A 6,472-nucleotide genomic window follows, 5' to 3' on the forward strand; every position below is an offset into this window, starting at 1 on the left:
TAGATTTAAAAGAAGGATTTGACCTCTGCTGTGATGAGAATATATTCAGTGCTAATACTGTTAATCTGTGAAGTTCGAGAAGAGATGCAAGTAATTTTTTTCCAGCGGAGGAGTTAATTGTAACTGGGCATTGGAGATTAAACAGAATTTTATTCCAAATTACTCCAAAGATGCTGGGTGCTGGAGTTCCCCCTGTAGTGACGCAGTATAGTGAACACAGTGACACAGAGGTCTGCTTTTAGGTGGCAATTCCTCTGTTAGTATCTAAATTGTTATTTTGTTTTTGTGGACATAAATATTGTTTTGGGGCTTTTGTGGGTTACTAATAGTTTCTATTATAGTGTTCATGTGTTTCTTTTCAATTGAATACGTCATCTGCAGCGTAACTTGGCTGTGTTTTCACGCTTGGCACTTGAATGTGACCCTGCAATTTTATTAGAATATTTGAATAAATGCCTTGTTTTTTGGCTGAGATTGTTCAACAACTGTTGGTGCAATCAATGAAGTGTTGAGCTTTTCTGATAATAAAGCAGTTGTTCACATGCCTGACTACAAATTTAGCATCCCAGCTCTGTATATTGAAACTTGGAGATGTCATTTTTTGCACCTGAAGAGACCCGTTCTGTCTGAGGGCAGTACTTAAAAAACCAACTAATTCTCTCCGTAGGATAGTATAAAAAGTATGACAAAAGAAAGCATCAAGGAAGGGAGCGCTGGAGGTGGTGGTATACGTGATGCTGTTGTGCAGTCGTTCAGCGCCACAGAGCCGCTTTGAAGGGCGCGTTTTCATGACTACAACATTCCCGCTGTGCTTTGGGGAGTTATGTTTTTGCCAGGGCGTCTCACACAAGGATGTTAGGAATACCTACTCCTTCCTGGGAAGTTTAAAAAAAAAAAGAGGGAGGAGAGCCCGGAGCTACCTTCAGGCAAGCAAACCCTGCTCCATCCCGCAGCCTTCCGAGACGCTTTCCTGTGGCAGCAGCCCAGCGGCTGAGGAATGCGGGGTCAGACAAGAGCCCAGTCACGGCTATTCCCCGGCGGCTGCCCGGCATCGTGGCAGGCCGGCCCGCGAGGGCGGCCCGTGGAAAACCACCCTCTGGTTAAGTCTGCATCATGCCGTTCCACCAATGGAAAAAATTGAACGGGAGGGAGGGTGTGTAGCCTGCAGACAAAAATACATCCAGCCTCGCGCAGGATCTGTTTTTAGTTCCTAACGGCTGAGCGTTTTGAAGTGTTAGGCACAGTTTCCTGGCGTGCCCAGGGCAGGGAGAGTCCCGGTGTCTGCGTGTCCGAGGCCCCGTGGCAGTGCCGGGGTGGCCAGGGGGCTGAAGAAGCCTGTGCCCTGGAGAAGGTAAGCGGGAAGAGGGAAGGGGGACTCGAGACAGGGAGGGGTATGCTGGGGGAGAGCAGTTCAGTCCTCTGCTTGCCGGCTGCCGGCCAGCCCTGGAGAACTGAGGGAGAAGTAGGGAGAGGCTTGGGAAGCCTCTGAAAGCGTAGGGCAGAGCGAGCTGCTGCCGTGCCAGCGCTTGCAGCCCCCGCGCTGCCTCTGCCATCGCCGGCTGTGCCCAGGATGAATGGTTTTCCTCCAGAAAACAGTTCTCGGGGGTCATTTGTCAAACTCGATTGCTTGAATTGCTAAATAAACCACCGCTGGGATCGTTTTCCAGCTCTGCTATGACGGGGATGAATCTTTTTGTTTTTTTAAGGCGAAGTATGAGAAAGTATGTTTGAAACTGCTACAGTATCTGCGACATTCAAGTGACTGTCCTAATGCTATATGGTTAATAAGCCCCCTGGTTCTCTCCTTTTTTACTACTCAGTCTATTCTCACTAATACTTAAAGTAACTTGCATTAAATAGGCAGCGTGCCCAAGCAAGGGTTGTATTTGGAAAGTGTTAGAGGAAAAAGTTTCAGTTGACACTGGTGCTATCACTAAACTGGGATGATTTGGAAAACCAGAGCTTCTGCATCTGGCAGAGGTAGGCCCTGCACCGGTTGTGATCTTTCTATGTAGGTTTTTAATATTATATAGATTTTTACTGTGTAATTGTACATAAATTGTGAAAATGCTATGTTCAGTGGCACAGAAAAAAGTATAAAAAAAAAAAAAAAAGAAATGCCCAAGAAATGGAGATGTTACTTCCCCACCCCTCGCTTTGGTTTTTTGGTTTTTTTTTTTTTTTAAGATTAATTGCTTGTGCAGTGCAAGCAAAGTTTGCTACTTTGTTTATGCTTGTTGCTGATGTGGTCACAGAGTTAATTTTGTACACTGGTGACTTCATACTTCATTCTGGAAAATGTTCATTTCTTCCCCTTTAGGGTGGATGATTTGGTAACACTATACAGTGTATAGCAAATCACTAGTTAGAGGCAAAGGATGGAAATATTTTTATCTGATTACCTTTAACAGGAGAAGGGTATCCACATACAGTGGAAGAGAGGAGACACTCTGAATAGGGCGCTGTGTAGCTGTGAAGCTATAAAGTGAGTAGTTTAGCAGGGAAACCTAATCCACAATATACTTTTTAATTCTTTTAATATGTGAGTAACATGCTGGTACTACAGGGATACAGGAAAGGAAGCCCTAAGCTGTGTTACTGCTGTAGGGCTCTTGGCATGCAAAAATCAAGATTTGCTTTTAATTTTCCAAGGGACTGTGTCTCAAGTTTACTTCTGGTGTCTGAATCCCAGATCCTCTATCCTTTTCAGGAAGTCTCAGTGCTGAAGGGGGAAAGCATTTACTTTGGAATTGTCACCCTCAGGTGTTTATGAATGCGTAAACTGAGAAGTAGAAAAGACTATGCCAAATGCAACTTGGTTTCCCCTTCCCGTGTGTGGAGTGGTCTGTGTAAGAAGTGGCAGGCAGAGGGTCCCTTAGCCTGAAGCACACTGTCCTACCAGTTATTACTGGAAGTTTTTCTCTTGTGCCAAGGGTTAAGAGTTGATCCAATACACAGGAAGTTGTTACACCAAAAAGTGTCTTTGAGGAAGAATGGGTTAACGTCCCTTTGGTCAGTTGGCGTCAGCTGTCCCGGCTGTGTCCCCTCCTAACTTCTTGTGCACCCCCAGCCTATCCCACTGGTGGGGTGGTGTGCGGAGCAGAACAGGCCCTGACTCTGCAGTAATGAAAACATCCCTGTTATCAGCACCATTTTCAGCACAAATCCAAAACACAGCCCCATACCAGCTACTGTGAAGAAAATGACCTTTCCCCCAGCCAAAACCAGCACAGATGAGAGAATATCCCTGTAGCTGCCTGCTGACTATGGTTCTATTTGATAGCATGAGCTGGTTGCTACTGAAGCAGATGAGAGGAGAAGGGCAGATGTTCCTGGTGGGGATTTGGGAATCCCAGTTTGACCAGAAAGCCCCAGTTTCACCTCCTGTTGTTACTATGAGTAAGGAGGACTTGAGGCAGAGACCTCTTCAGGAGCTCAAGCAGGAAGTCTGCAGACCTGAGCTTGGTGTCTCAAGTGTTGGTACTCCACAGCTCAGAGTGGGCAGTGAGGTTGGAGCTGAGGCCTCCCTGCTTTTGGAGCATCTTGGCTGCACTCAGGTGCACCATCCTCCCCACCTGAGGCCCCAGGCCTTGAAATCCCTTGAAAGCACCATGTTAATCTGCATCAGGACCTGCCGGTGTGCTTACAACAGGAGTAGGTGGAGAAAATGACCTTTCAGATCACTGAGTTAATTTCCCCTTCAAGGGCAGGAAATAGACCCTTTGACATATCAACTCTTTAACTACTGCAGCTACTGCATTAAGCAAAGATGTGACCTGGCATTTTTTTTTTAAATTAATGGCTTTTATGTAAATGGATGTGCACTTTAACCATTGTGTATAAATTCAGTAACATTTACAAATAGTGAAATTTGTTTTTCTTGCCAAAGAAAAATAAGTCCCTAGAGATTTAGATTGTATCAGCACTGGTGTAATATGATAAGGATCTTCAGGCTTGACTCAACCTTCCCTATTGCGCTAACTTGAAAGCTATGAGGCATAATTTAATTAAGCTGCCAATGTCTTGGACCCAGAAGAATGGGTTGAGTAAAAGAAGGACCCATGCCCCAGGTACAGGGTATGCAATTTTGATGCGATGCATCTGTGACACAGTGTAGACCTGTTGGGATGAACGTTACTTTAAGAGAAGGAACCAGAGAAGGAGATTGTCTCCTTCTTGCTTAAACTGTAAATTTAGAAGTCTATATGCAATGTAGGTATGATTCACAGCATGAAAAGAAGTGTCTGGGGTCATAATGACTACTTATGTTTAATCAGAAAAATTATTTGGTTTAATTTGATCTGTGAGCTACCAAACAGTTCCTAATACTGGAGACTAACTCCAATGAGATTAATGAGTGAGGAACTCTGGCTTCAAATTGGATTGTTCAGGCAAAACAGTCCTATTTTTTTAAAAGAAAGACATACTTGTGGTGTTTTGGTTATTCATTCTTTGAATACAGTGGTATATAATGCAAAATATCCTGCCAATAATACCACAGTATAATTATTATGGTATATTTTTATATTAGGAATGTGATTGAGATTGCAGGAATAAGAAATCTGCTTCTGATTTGTGGAAGCATGTGACCAAAGTGCGTAGTTCTAAAAAATACAGTAAATTGTTTCCAGTAAGAAACTTCACTTTTAATCCAGCTAGTGTTTTGCTAACCTGCCTCCCACATTAATTTAATGTCTCTGCCCATACACAGCCGTGCAGAAAGGGGAGGGCAGGTTGACATTCTAGCATTCTGTATTACTGTCATATCAAAACTGAAGTAGATTAAAAGTTAATTAAAACTTCAAACCTGTAATTCTGTATACTTGTAAGAATTCACTGAGCATATTGATTCTTTGCAAAACTTACGAACCCGTTAGCGTCTGAAAGATAGGTACGTACAATTTTAAGACTTTATAAGCCATTTAAACTGGGCAGTTTTAACCTTTTAGGTAAAAGAGAATGTGAAAGTAGTTTGAAAGAAAAAATAGGAATTGCTTAGTCAAAAAAAACAACCAAACAGACAAAACCCCCAAAAAAGCTTTTCCTGATGTTAAAAAAAACCCCACTAACATTGTTGCTGTACATCAAAGCCTGCAACATTTATAACTAGATCTGCCACTAAAGAAGACAAGTTGGTCATTTCATACAAATGAGGAGGTTTTCTGTTTCACTTTTTATTGCTCTGAAACACTTTCAGAGTCTCCATTATCCCAGCTCCACTAATCCTGATGACAGTCCCCTGTGGTGCACCACGTAGACAGAGCAGCGCCTGCGTGAAGACCCTGGCACTGCCTTTGCTCCTTTCCGTCCTGCTCCCCCCTTGCCTTCCCACTCCCTCGTGCACAGTTCGGAGGTGGGCATCTCAAGTCACGCCCTGTGGTTGGGAGTCCTTACCTGCTCCTGTGGAAATACGGTTTTCAAACCCAGCAGAAAGCATGCATGACTTCTCTTTCTTCGTTACTAGAGAGTAGTTGCTGGGATACACTCTGCCCTTCGTATGTAAAGGCTCTTTGTGTACGTCTTTCTGTCACTGCACAGTGTGTTGAAGCTCTGCCTTTCTTTGGCAGACATTTACACCCATGTGGATGGATGGCTGTGAGTGTGTGTGCCTGCTGGCAGGTACTGGAGAATTGGTCTGATGCCCTCTGGAAAGGCACTGCACTGGTGACCCTAACAGTCCTCCTGGTGATGAAGAAAGTCTTGAGGTTCTGACACATGGTTGCCGCTTAAGCTACAAGCAAGAATAAAAGACTAATTTCTTTCTTTAATAGTTTTTTGTCCTTTCCTCAAGGAAAGGCCTCTTGGAAAAGTTTAAATTGTGTCCTGATATGTCATTGTAAAGAACTGAAGACATGCAGGCTCTTATTTTTTAGCAGTGAAGCAGCTAAATTCTTACCTATTTTCTCTTACCTGTTTTCTAGCTCTTAGCCCAGGTCTTCTTTTAAAAACCTTTTTCTTCCTGAAGACAGGAAGTTTTAACTTTAAGCTCTTCTACTGTGCATAAAGCGTTACTGTTCCGGGTAACTCTGAAGATGTTCATGAGTTCCCACATTTCCTAATGAGTCCTCACTCAGCGGTGGTGTGGTGATGTTATCCTCATCTGGACCAATCCATGTTGGGTTTCTCTTCTTGTCATTTTTGCACTGATGCCATGTTTAGGGAAGTGAGAGTCAACTTCCCTGCACCTCATTGGTAGATGTTTGGGGAAGCTTCAGTAGAGATTAAATGGTTTCTAGATCACTTATTATACATGTGCCAGTAAAGATTCGGTGTCACCAGCCATCCAGAGGAACCAAGGCATCAAAATACATCAGAGAGAGCGAGCTTCGGTGTATGTGTTCGTGTCTCGTGGTGGTAAGTTCTCGATCCAGGCTAAAGCTTAACATTGCTAGGGTTCCTGTTAGTTGAGCTCTTATGACATCCTGGGTGGTGAGGTTGTCAGTCCCCGTCAGGGGAATCTGCTGGAGCTTCC

The sequence above is a fragment of the Eurypyga helias genome, unplaced genomic scaffold (assembly GCF_000690775.1).
Source record: "Eurypyga helias isolate BGI_N326 unplaced genomic scaffold, ASM69077v1 scaffold4755, whole genome shotgun sequence".
Classification (NCBI taxonomy): Eukaryota; Metazoa; Chordata; class Aves; order Eurypygiformes; family Eurypygidae; genus Eurypyga; species Eurypyga helias.